The sequence below is a fragment of the Lotus japonicus genome, chromosome 2 (assembly GCF_012489685.1).
Source record: "Lotus japonicus ecotype B-129 chromosome 2, LjGifu_v1.2".
Lineage (NCBI taxonomy): Eukaryota > Viridiplantae > Streptophyta > Magnoliopsida > Fabales > Fabaceae > Lotus > Lotus japonicus.
This window is the reverse complement of record NC_080042.1, coordinates 17,260,629-17,274,041: the sequence shown is the minus strand read 5'-3', so window position 1 is coordinate 17,274,041 and position 13,413 is coordinate 17,260,629. Positions and strand designations below refer to the sequence as shown.

General features: G+C 41.7%; 1 non-coding gene across 1 annotated transcript; it reads left to right on the top strand.

Annotated features, from left to right (window-relative positions):
• The first annotated feature begins 10,498 nt into the window (after nucleotides 1–10,498).
• LOC130741531 (small nucleolar RNA R71) lies at nucleotides 10,499–10,605 on the top strand. The gene has a single exon (XR_009020425.1). It is a non-coding gene; the product is annotated as a small nucleolar RNA R71 (small nucleolar RNA).
• Nucleotides 10,606–13,413: the final 2,808 nt, after the last annotated feature.

Sequence of the window (13,413 nt, the reverse complement as noted above, 5' to 3'; positions counted from 1 at the left end):
GGGCTGTGCCGTTCACTGTGTATTTCCTCCTGAGGAACTCCAAGTCCTGGCAGAATGGAGATTCAACCTCGACAACTTGGCTGCAAATGGGTTTGATCTCCGTCCTGAAGTCCAAGCTCAAGGTTGGGGAAACTACTTCAATCGACTTCGAGGACCGGTGTATGAGAAGCTAGTAAAGGAATTCTGGAAGCACGCTGATTGTGATGACACTCAGGTGGTCTCTTACATACTGGGTAGGAAGATCATCATCACGGAGAAGTCATTCGTGAATCTGCTAGGTGCAGAAACTGCTCATGGGTATCGGTTCTCACTGACGGAATCGAAGCTGAAACCCAGAACCAAGGACATCGTCAACAAGGCCCTGTACACCACCTTCAAACCGGGCAAGACGAGCTACAAAGTGATGGACCTTCAACCCAAACTCAGGGTCTGGCACAAGATCCTGCTCAACTGCATCAATCAACGACCAAAGGGCAGTTCTCCAGACTACATCAACTTCAATCAGAAGGCGATGCTGTTCTTCATTCAAGACAAGGAGAAGATCTGCCTTCCCTACTTCCTGTTCTCCTATTTGAAGGAATGCATCCGGAAGTCTCGCACCACCTCCTCCATCAAGTCAGCCATCAAATATATCCCTTTTGGGAGGCTGATCTCAGACTTTCTCATTGAAAGCAACTTGGTGCAAGATTTGATCAATGCTGGTTGCACAGAGGACTTGAGCACAATTGTTAGCGATGTCTTCACTGCCAACTCTCTGAAGAAGATGGGTTTGGTCCAGAAGAAGATTGCTCCTGCTCATGAGGACACATCTTCTGAGATCAGAGGAAGAAGAATGCCTCTGAATGACTACCCTCTGTGGACTCAAGCAGACCATCCTGAAGCCATCAGATGCTATGTTGAAGACCTCAGGGCTCAAGGATTCGAGATTGACCTTGATGATTTCGTCAGCAGACTTCCACCAGCTCCAGAGTTTCCTTCTCCTCCCAAGAAGAAAACCAAGAGGAAGATGGTTCTGGACGAATCCTCAGAGGAATCTGATGTCCCTCTGGTCAAGAAGGCGAAGAGCAAGCCTGATGATGATGATGGTGATGATAGTGAGGATGGTCCTCCAAAGAAGAAGCAGAAGAAAGTCAGAATTGTGGTGAAGCCTACTCGGGTGGAACCAGCTGCTGCAGAGGTCAGAAGGACTGAACCTCCTGCCAGAGTGACTCGATCATCAGCACATACAAGTAAGCCTGCACTTACCTCTGATGATGATTTGAATTTATTTGATGCACTCCCAATTTCTGCCTTACTCCAACACTCTTCAAATCCCCTCACTCCTATTCATGAATCCCAGCCAGCCGCACAAACCACCTCTCCACCACATTCCCCAAGATCTTCATTCTTTCAACCTTCTCCTACTGAAGCACCACTCTGGAATTTGCTTCAGAACCAACCCTCTAGGTCAGAAGATCCAACCTCTCTCCTTACCATTCCATACGACCCATTAACTTCTGAACCCATCATCCCCAACCAACCAGAACCCAAACCAACAGAACCACAACCCAGAACGTCTGATCACTCTGCTCCCAGAGCATCAGCACGTCCTGCTGTCAGAACCACGGATACAGACTCTTCATCAGCCTTCACACCTGTATCCTTCCCCATCAATGTCTTTGACTCTCCTCCCTCCAATACCTCTGAATCACTTAGAAAATTCATGGAGGTTAGGAAAGAGAAGGTATCTGCCTTGGAAGAATATTACCTTACCTGTCCAAGCCCTAGGCAATATCCTGGCCCTAGACCTGAACGTCTAGTTGACCCAGATGAACCTATCTTGGCCAATCCTATCCAAGAGGCAGACCCCTTAGTCCAACAGGCTCACCCTGTCCCTGACCAACAAGAGCCAATTCAACCAGACCCTGAACCTGAACAATCAGTATCTAACCAATCCTCGGTTAGATCACCTCACCCTCTGGTTGAAACTTCAGACCCTCACCGTGGAACCTCTGAACCCAATGCTCCCATAATTAACATTGGTTCTCCACAAGGTGCCTCTGAAGCTCATAGCAGCAATCACCCAGCCTCTCCTGCACCCAACCTCTCCATCATTCCCTATACTCACCTTCAACCCACATCTCTCTCTGAGTGCATCAATATTTTCAATCATGAAGCCTCCTTGAGGCTCCGCAATGTGCACGGTCAGACTGACCTCAGTGAGAATGCTGAAAATGTGGCTGATGAGTGGAACAATTTGAGCACTTGGCTGGTGGCTCAGTTTCCCGTTATGCTGCAGCTCCTGCATGCAGAGGGAAGTCAGAGCATTGAGGCTGCAAAGCAAAGGTTTGCTAGGAGGGTGGCTCTTCATGAACTCGAACAGAGAACCAAGCTTCTTGAAGCCATTGAAGAAGCCAAGAGACAGAAAGAACAAGAAGAAGAAGCTGCCCGTCAAGCAGCAGCTCAGGCTGAACAAGCCAGACTTGAGGCAGAACGTCTTGAAGCTGAGGCTGAGGCAGAGCGACTTGCACCAGTTCTGTTTACTCCTGCTGCTTCTGCTTCTATTCCAGAACCTCAAGCTGCTCAGAACGTTCCTTCCAGCTCTACTCCGACAAGCTCATCCAGACTCGACATCATGGAACAACGTCTTGACACTCATGAATCCATGCTGATTGAGATGAAGCACATGATGATGGAACTTCTGCGCCGTACTGACAAATCTTAGTTTTTTAGGATCTCTTCTTTTTCTTCCTTTTCCTTTTTATTTAACGTTGTTTTATTTAAACTCTGCTTATTTACTTACTTTAATTTGTTCATTTGTGATTCTATATGCATATATCTATATATATTTGTGTCACATATGTTTGCAAAACCTGTTTTATTCATAATTGTTCTATGTTTACATCATAATTCTTTCCATCATACATTATTCCCTATCTCTAGAATGGAGGATCCTTCCTCATTCTTCTGCATTCTTGGCGCTGCTCCACTCTTTCCTTCTCCAGACGATCCAATGCATACTCTATGTTGCCAAGTTTGATGCTCAGATCATCTTTTTCTAGACTATCTTCTGTCGTCTTGAGTCTCTTTTCCACAGTCTCCTTCTCTTCCAGCAGATTCAGCTCCCGCTGGCAAAGCTCCTGAATCTCTTCCACGAAGCAGAGGAACTCTTTCAGATCTTTCTCCATCTCTGGACCAAGATCTTCTTCAAGCAGTGTCTTCGTCAGCTCTTGTATGGTCTTTGTACCATCGGGATGCCTAATATTGAGGAACATATCTTCCTCAAACGCCTTCCTTCTGAGCTCTTCTAATGCCATTCTGTATGATGCCATTTTTTTTCTGAATATTATTCGAGGTGTGAAGCTTACCTTTCTCTCCAACGTTTTTATAGGCTTCACTTTCTCTCTGAAAGTTAATGCTCTTACAGTTTCTCGAGGTTAAGTACTCGGTAACTGACCCTTCTATTTCCTCACTTGACCGGTGGTAAACGTTCATCCCTTGCATTAACTCTTCTATTTATTATCGCCTCACTCTGATTCTTACATCGTCTTCATTTTCTTTCAACTTAGACCTTCTCTAAGGGGGAAGTACCTTGTACTTCAAGCTAAGTTTTTCACACCCCAAGCTTTTTGCTTATGACAAAAAGGGGGAGTAAACCCAGTTTTTGATGTGTAAGATGTGTTAGTGTGACTTATTTTTCTTTTGGAGATTTTAAGAGTTCCACCTTCATGACCATAGATGTGTCACTGGGCAAATACAAGGAATACATTTCACTTCTTCTGAAGTGATTCTAAGTTGACTCTGATACCCAAGACTCTGATACCTTGTCCATGACTCTGATCACTTATGCGCTCTGATTATTCGTTTTTCATCTATGTCATAAGCTTTTCACTCTGAACTCTTATATGATTTAGCTCAGAATCTAGACTTTACTAACGTTTTCATCAAGTATTAGATTCAGGGGGAGCTAAGCTCAGAATCAAGCAGTGACTTGAATTCAGAATGAGCAAGATAAACTATTCACATCAGGATAAGTCTTATTCTATATCTCTAAACTCTGAGTGAATTCAGTTTAATGTTTAAGAATTGTTCATCAAAAATCTTAGTTTTGTCATCATCAAAAAGGGGGAGATTGTAAGATCAAGTTTTGATCTAGTAGTACAACTCTATGTTTTGATGATTACAAGTTAACCTTTTGATATGAACAATTGTGGTACTCTAACGTGTTTTTCTGAGTGTGCTATTTACAGGCTCTGACCCTGACTCAATTTCACACAAATCAGAAGCACTGTGTATAAAGGGTAACCCAAGCAACGCTTTCGCATTCACCATGTTCAGTATGAACAGTGGAAAAGCTTCAGAAGATCTGAAGCTATACAAACTCTGATGAGGACTCAGTCGCTAGAAGCTCTGATGATCCAGAAGTTCTGACAACCAAGAAACACTGAAGGTTCAGATGTTCCGATGGTGTAGAAGACTCTGAAGATCCAGAAGCTGAATAGTGGAAACTCTGAAGTCCAGAAGCAAGAAACTCTGAAGGCCATGTTCTTCCCTCTGAGTTCAGAATCAGAAGATACAATGGTCAGAGGATCTGTGCTATCCCTCTGACTCTGATCAACCGGCTTCACAAGTTCCAATACGAAGCATTCCTCTGATTAGAAGTCTCCTAGGTTAAAAGGTCAAGTCGCTATCCAAGTACAAAAGCAAGTGTACCTTCCTGACGACCTACCTAACGTTCTCAGCCACAGCAGAAGCTGGATTTTCCAGAACTGCCCTCCAACGGTAGCATTTCCCATGCAACGCTCAACCCTAATCCTTGGAGTATATATAGAGGCTGAAGATTGAAAGAAGCGGCCAGAAAGAAGAAGAAAAAAATATACAAGAAGCAATACACACGCGCAAGATATATTCTAAGCTTTCTTTCATCTTGTAATTTATTTTAGTTTACACTCAGCTTATTCAGAAGCAAATCCTTGTAAACACCAACCTCAAACAGTTGTTTGATTTTCCTTTAGGAGATCAAGGTTGATCGGATCCTAGAGAAGACTAAGAGAGTGAATCTTAGTGTGAGCTAAGTCAGTGTAATTGTTAGTCACTTGTAGGTTTCAAGTGCAGTTGTAACTCTTACCTGATTAGTGGATTGCCTTCATTCTAAGAAGGAAGAAATCACCTTAACGGGTGGACTGGAGTAGCTTGAGTGATTTATCAAGTGAACCAGGATAAAATCCTTGTGTGCTTTTCTATCTCTATCTTTTGCACTTAGTTCTCGAAAAGATTTGTTAAAATCTTTAAGGTGGTAGTTTTGTACTGAAAACGTTATTCAAACCCCCCCTTTCTACCGTTTTTCATACCTTCAGAAGGCTTAACCGCATCTGGAAGCACATGTAGAGCAAGTACAAAGGCTCTGGAAAGTATAAAGGAAAGAATGAATCTTCTTCTGGTCAGAATAAGTCTTCATCAAAGGAAGTCACATGCTTTGAATGCAAAGAATCAGGGCACTACAAGAGTGATTGTCCTAAGCTGATAAAGGACAAGAAGCCAAAGAAGCATTTCAAAGCTAAGAAAGGCCTCATGGTGACTTTTGATGAATCAGAGTCAGAGGATGTTGACTCCGATGGAGAAGTTGTTGAAGGACTCATGGCTATTGTCAAGAACAAAGAAGCAGAGTCAAAAGAAGCAACTAACTCTGAATCAGCATCAGAGGAAGATCCAAACTCTGACGATGAAAATGAGGTATTCGCTTCCTTCTCAACCTCTGAACTTAAATGTGCTTTGTCTGATATCATGGATAAATATAACTCTTTCTTGACCAAGCATAAAAGGTTGAAAAAGGAATTTACTGCTGTTTCTAAAACTTCTACTGAACATGAGAAAATTATTTCTGAACTAAAAGAAAATAATCATGCTTTAGTCAACTCTAACTCTGTGCTTAATGTTGGTCAATCTGCAAGTGCACAGAATCTACCCGGTTTTAATTTATCGAACCACAGGGAATTGGAATGTGAATTCAGTTTAAGCCTTGAGTTCACGGTAAGAAAGCGAGTAAAATTCAGTTTTAAGGTTGATTGATTGTTGTGATACTTAATTAGAAAGCTAACAAAGATAAGTGTGTGATAATCATTGGTGAAAATGCCTTGGGTTCTTGCTTGACTAATTCAGTTCTAATCAACCTATTCTATCCACAAAACTCTGAGTCTCTCCTTGATGTTCTAGCCTAATCAATCATCTATCGATGCCTCGCATAGACAATCCTCTCAAGCCAAAAGATAGGCACAATTCCTTGATAACCTAAACATTTGCTAAAGGCATTAAGCATGCAATTCAGGCCAACAAGCCCCAACCCTTCCTCTATTCCTAGTAGCAAGTATAGAAGAGGTAATCCCACAACAAGTCCCTAATCTATAACAAACTTCCGTTCTATTATAGAAAAGCATAAAGCTAGCACATGTTCTAACTTGAAACATAAAGCATGGATATGGGATTCAAGGGTTTACTCAGAAGATTCATGAATAGAAATAGGAATTAAGGTTAAAACATCTTAAGTCTTACAAAGAACCCAAAGCAAAAAGGGATTTAGCCAAGCATGGCTATAGAATCCATACAAGAAAAGAAGGATAAAACCTGGAACATGGACTTGGAGAATGCTTCTCCTCAAGCTCCAGAGCCTAACCCTACTTCTAACTTATTTAGGAATGTATAGAAATGACAAAAGTTACAAAAGAAATGACAAAAAGCCTATTTATAGGCAAACAGGTCGAGTCTGGGCGCTCAGGCGCCAATTAAGCACGCCTGAGCGCCAATTCCAAGTGGAAAAAGCAGCTTCTGGAGGTAATTGGCGCTCAGGCACTCAACAGGAGCGCTCAGGCGCCAATTCCTCTCTAGCATGGTGTAAACTTCGAATCAATTGGCGCTCAGGCGCTCAACACGAGCGCCTGAGCGCTCTCTACATGCTAGAAAGCCTCTTGACCTTCTTCTTAACTCCCATTTAAGTCTCCCTTCAATTTTCCAAGCCTTTTGACCTTCTTTCTTCAGCAGTTTCAGACCTGATTACTTAGGAACAAAGCAAGGAAAAATATCTAGGAACTCCAAGACATTATTAGCACAAAAGACCCTCAATTCAAGTAGAAAAGATATGCAAGTCCTAAACTTACTTAAAATGCATGAAAGATCCCTATAAAACTATGAAATTACCAAAACAAAGTAAAAACACAAAGAAAGATAAAAATGCATGAGAATGCATGAAACACTACATGAGACTCAACAAAAAGACTCAAAACTCACAAAGAAATGACCCTAAAAACACTACTAAACTAGGGTCATCACACCACTATACTCAACGACAGCTCGCCCTCGAGCGTAAAAAACACTCGCTTGCCCTCAAGCGCAAGAAATGCTCCCAACACAAGTGCTCAACAAGGAATACTTATAAGAAAACTGGGGGATTTAGCAACCACAGCTGGTTCCAAAAGAAAGACACAACAATCCACTTCATGCAACTTTTAGCCAAAGGAAAGTGTAGAGTCCATCATGAGTAGCATATAGATCTAAAATTCCTAGGATGAGATATACATTTAGTGCACTGAGCACACAAGCAGTTCATAGGTTCTCGATATCATTCACTCAAGAGCAACCAAGATCAAACATGCACAAATTCAATGAGACTTCAAAGGGTTGAAATGTTGGCTTGGTGAAGTATAAGGTGGTTGGTCCCTAAGGAAGTCTAAAGCTTCAAGCATCTTGAGTGTGGTCCCATTAGTAACCCCAGAGCTTTCAACAATACACTTTTTAAGCACAAGTCTCTTGATCCCTTTTTCAACCTTCTTTTCTTCTATTTTTTTCTTTTTGCAACTCCAACTGATTAGGAGTCTTTTTTTTTTCTTTTTCTTCTCTTTTTTTACACTTTGGGCAAGAGACCTTTCCAACTTTAATTACTAGCTCCAACACAATGCAAGGACCAACACTCCCCAAAATCCAACCTATCATCCATCCCAATCATTTAGCTAACAAAGAAATCTTCAAAAGGCTCAAAAGGGACAACTAGGGACAAATGTTCAAGCCAACAAACTCTGAAGCTCAAAAACCTACAAGTCTCAAGAATTGTGCAAGTATCACAAAGCATGCAAAGAGTGAAATCAATACAGAACCAAGAAGTACGAGTGAGTCAGGATCCTCCAGGGAAATTTTATGGTGAAGGGTCAAATATGGACCCTTATGGACTCACACCAATTCTATCCTTAAGAAACACTCGAAGACCGAAGTCTCCTCCTCTCTTCCCCAAAGCATGCAATCACTCACCCCCAAAAGAAACACAAGCAAGTATTCACAGAAGCATTTTCAAAACCAGCACTAGTAAGAGAGCATAAATACGGGCAAAAATATGTGAGTATAGGGAAGTAAAGACCCAAAAACGACTCTAACAAAACAATGCATGATTAAAAGAAAAATCAAAACTACAAAAGAAAAATATGCAAAAATGCATGAGGTAAACTAAGGGAAAGAGTCGACCTCCTTTACCAATTACCATGGAGGCCTTAGACACACCTCCTACTCCAGAATCCATGCTCTCATTCCCTTCAAAATGCAACAAACAAACAAGCAAAAGAAAACAAGACTTAGGTTGTCTCCCAAGCAGCCCTAAGTTATACTCCTAGGTGGACTCTCCTTCCTTTGGTGTTAGGAAGGAAATTCCTTACCATCAATCTTTCTTCCACATGTGCAAGGTAGGAACCTTACACAAAACTTTTGGAACAACTCTTCCCAAGAGAGGGTATCATCTAAACCATCGTACCAAATCCTTGCTCCCCCCTTCAAGGAGTGAGGGAAAAGCTTAACCTTGAGCTCATCACTAGTCACACCTTCCATTTTTTCAAGGTGACTAGCTTGAGTGAACCGGGCCATGTGGGCTTGGAAATTCTCATCTTTAGACCCCCCATACTTGTTTTCACTAACAAGCTTGATGAGAGCTCGATTGAGCTCAACATCTTTTTCCTTCACTTTGGGGGTCTCCTTTGAAGACCTGGACAAGCTTTTGATCATATCACAAACAAAACCATCATTAATGTTAGTTTACAAATTAGGATTGAAAACCGAAAATCTTACCTTGTCCTCACCAACTCTGAGAATGAGCTGACCCTTATCAACATCGATCTTCGCCCTACCAGTGGCTAAGAAGGGTCGGCCAAGAATGAGAGGAATCTTAGCATCCTCCTCCATGTCTAGCACCACAAAATCAACTGGGAAGACGTACTTATCAACCTTAACCATCACATCTTCAATGATCCCATAAGGTGTTTTTAAGGATCGGTCCGCCATTTGTAAGGAGAGGATGGTCGGGGTGACCTCTCCTAAGTTCAGCCTTCTAAACATGCTAAGCGGCATCAAGTTGATGCTCGCTCCCAAATCACACAAGGCTTCAACAACAGTCAACCCCTCAATCTCCACTGGGATAGTAAAACTCCCAGGATCCCTTCTCTTCTTAGGCATTTTCCTTTGCAAAATGGCACTACACTCCTCGGTCATCATGATAGTTTCATCAACCTCACTCAATTTCCTTCTCTTATTTAAAATGTCCTTCATGAACTTAGCATAGATAGGCATTTGTTCCAAGGCTTCAGAAAAAGGAATATTGATGTGGAGTTTCTTAAAAACTTCCAAAAACTTAGAAAACTGTTTATCCAGATTTTTCTTGACCAAAGCCTTGGGGAATGGAATCTTACTAAGTTCAGGAGAAGGAGTGCTCACAACTCTAGCTTTCACAGGTTCACTCACTCTCTTCTCCGTAGCACCCTCATATTCTTCCTGTACTTTCTCATTTTTCTCTCCCTCATCTTGTTTTTTTGACTCGTGTAACACTCTCCCACTCCTAGTGGTAACAACAGCAAAATTCTCTTGTTTAGACAAAATTAAAGAATCGGGAGAAAACTTACCTTGAGGTATCTCGACCATTTGCTTGGCTAGCTGGCCAAGTTGGTTCTCCAAGTTCTTGATAGCCGCCTCTTGGTTCTTATGGTTGTTGTTCATGCGGTTGATGCAACTCTCCAATAGCTCCTCTAAACTCCTCTTGCAATTCACCTTTCCAACAACTTGTGTTTGGACAAGAGGTTCATGATTTGAGGATGGAACTATGTTTCCTTGAGCTATAGCTTTGGCTTCATTGCTCTCAGCATTGACAGTACACAAGTTACTAACATGAGGTCCACCACAAGACTTGCACTCCACACAAGTCATTCTTGCACCAATAGCCTTGGTCTCCTTAATATGCATTCGAATCTCCGCCACTTGTTCGGTGAGTTGCTTGTTGGAGGCCAAGAGCTTGTCATAAGCTTCCACTTCAAGCTTACTCCTTCGGGTTTGGCGATCATTTTCAGAGTTCATGGCTCTCGCTGCCATCTTTTCTATTAAGTCATACCCCGCTTGTGGGGGAAGAGCATCAAACTCTCCATTTGAAGCCGCATCTAGGCCAAACCTCCAAGAGTATTGTAGACCATCATAAAATGTTGCAACCAATTCAGCTTGGGTGAGATTGTGTTGAGGACATTTCCTCAAGAGCTTCTTGAAGCGCTCCCAAGCTTCATAGAGATTTTCTTCAGTGGGTTGCACAAAATTCATGATGTCTTTCTTCAATTTCCTCAAAAGGGCTCTTGGGAAGAACCTTGTTGTGAACTTTTCCGCTAAGTCTTCCCAAGTAGTGAAGCTCCCTTGAGGTTGAGAATTCAGCCATTCCTCAGCGGTGTCCTTCAAAGAAAATGGAAACAAGCTCAACCGAATTGCATCAGCCGGAACATTGTTCACCCGGTAAGTGTTGCAATTCCGGATGAACCTCTCGATGTGAGCATGTGGATCTTCCAAAGTACCTCCACCATATTGGTTTTGGCCCACCAAGTTGATGAATGTCGGTCTCAACTTAAAGTTTCCCACTTCCTCGGGAAAGACAATGCTCCCGGGATAGTCATAACTCATGGTAGCCGAAGTGAGTTCCCGAAGAGACCGGTTGGCATTCTCAACTTCTTGTTCACATAATCGGAGGGTCATCCCCTCTTGGATTCTTGCCTCGATATGGGCTTGCATCTCCTCCTCTGTCATATGGCCACCCATCACGGTGTCTCTCTCGAGAGCAACCTGAAAGTGTGACACTCAAACAGAGAAAGATTAGTAGCACCAATTCTAGACAAAGATAAAAACAAAAAAAAATAAAACCACAAACTAAAAACTTAAACCAAAAACCACAAACAATTCCCCGGCAACGGCGCCAAAAACTTGTTGGTCAATCTGCAAGTGCACAGAATCTACCCGGTTTTAATTTATCGAACCACAGGGAATTGGAATGTGAATTCAGTTTAAGCCTTGAGTTCACGGTAAGAAAGCGAGTAAAATTCAGTTTTAAGGTTGATTGATTGTTGTGATACTTAATTAGAAAGCTAACAAAGATAAGTGTGTGATAATCATTGGTGAAAATGCCTTGGGTTCTTGCTTGACTAATTCAGTTCTAATCAACCTATTCTATCCACAAAACTCTGAGTCTCTCCTTGATGTTCTAGCCTAATCAATCATCTATCGATGCCTCGCATAGACAATCCTCTCAAGCCAAAAGATAGGCACAATTCCTTGATAACCTAAACATTTGCTAAAGGCATTAAGCATGCAATTCAGGCCAACAAACCCCAACCCTTCCTCTATTCCTAGTAGCAAGTATAGAAGAGGTAATCCCACATCAAGTCCCTAATCTATAACAAACTTCCGTTCTATTATAGAAAAGCATAAAGCTAGCACATGTTCTAACTTGAAACATAAAGCATGGATATGGGATTCAAGGGTTTACTCAGAAGATTCATGAATAGAAATAGGAATTAAGGTTAAAACATCTTAAGTCTTACAAAGAACCCAAAGCAAAAAGGGATTTAGCCAAGCATGGCTATAGAATCCATACAAGAAAATAAGGATAAAACCTGAAACATGGACTTGGAGAATGCTTCTCCTCAAGCTCCAGAGCCTAACCCTACTTCTAACATATTTAGGAATGTATAGAAATGACAAAAGTTACAAAAGAAATGACAAAAAGCCTATTTATAGGCAAACAGGTCGAGTCTGGGCGCTCAGGCGCCAATTAAGCACGCCTGAGCGCCAATTCCAAGTGGAAAAAGCAGCTTCTGGAGGTAATTGGCGCTCAGGCGCTCAAGAGGAGCGCTCAGGCGCCAATTCCTCTCTAGCATGGTGTAAACTTCGAATCAATTGGCGCTCAGGCGCTCAACACGAGCGCCTGAGTGCTCTCTACATGCTAGAAAGCCTCTTGACCTTCTTCTTAACTCCCCTTTAAGTCTCCCTTCAATTTTCCAAGCCTTTTGACCTTTTTTCTTCAGCAGTTTCAGACCTGATTACCTAGGAACAAAGCAAGGAAAAATATCTAGGAACTCCAAGACATTATTAGCACAAAAGACCCTCAATTCAAGTAGAAAAGATATGCAAGTCCTAAACTTACTTAAAATGCATGAAAGATCCCTATAAAACTATGAAATTACCAAAACAAAGTAAAAACACAAAGAAAGATAAAAATGCATGAGAATGCATGAAACACTACATGAGACTCAACAAAAAGACTCAAAACTCACAAAGAAATGACCCTAAAAACACTAATAAACTAGGGTCATCACTTAAAAACCAGATTATCAAGTTAGAAGAAGTTGTTGCATGTGATGCCTCTGATATAAAGAACGAATCTAAATATGAAAAATCCTTTCAAAGATTCCTAGCTAAAAGCGTAGATAGAAGCTTGATGGCTTCAATGATCTATGGCGTTAGTAGAAATGAGATGAGTGGCATTGGCTATTTTGGACCAAGTAGAAATGAGCCTCCTATGCCTAAGGCCAAACCTCTGCATGAACATTTTGTACCCTCTGGTACCATTTTGCCTGAATCATTGCCTGCTAAAATTGCTAAACCCTCTCGTAAAAAGGGAACTCCTTCTGTGCTTAAATATCATGCTCAAATCCCTTTATATTATCATGTTGAGAAACCCGAGGTCATCAGAACCTCTGGGGTAACTAACAAGAAAGGACCCAGAAAATTGGTACCTAAGGATAAGATTATCTATGTTGCAGATATCCTTGATCGCTACACTGAAACACCAATCATGGTATCTGGACAGTGGATGCTCGCGTCACATGACGGGAGAAAGGCGTATGTTCCAAGAGCTAAAACCTAAGCCTGGAGGCGAAGTTGGCTTTGGAGGAAATGAGAAGGGTATAATTGTTGGTTCTGGTACTATTGGTGTTGATAATAGTCCATGCATTGATAATGTTTTATTAGTTGACGGTTTAATGCATAATTTATTGTCAATAAGTCAATTAGCTGACAAGGGTTATGACATTATTTTCAATCAAAAGTCTTGCAGGGCTGTAAGTCAGATCGATGGCTCTGTTCTATTTAACAGCAAGAGGC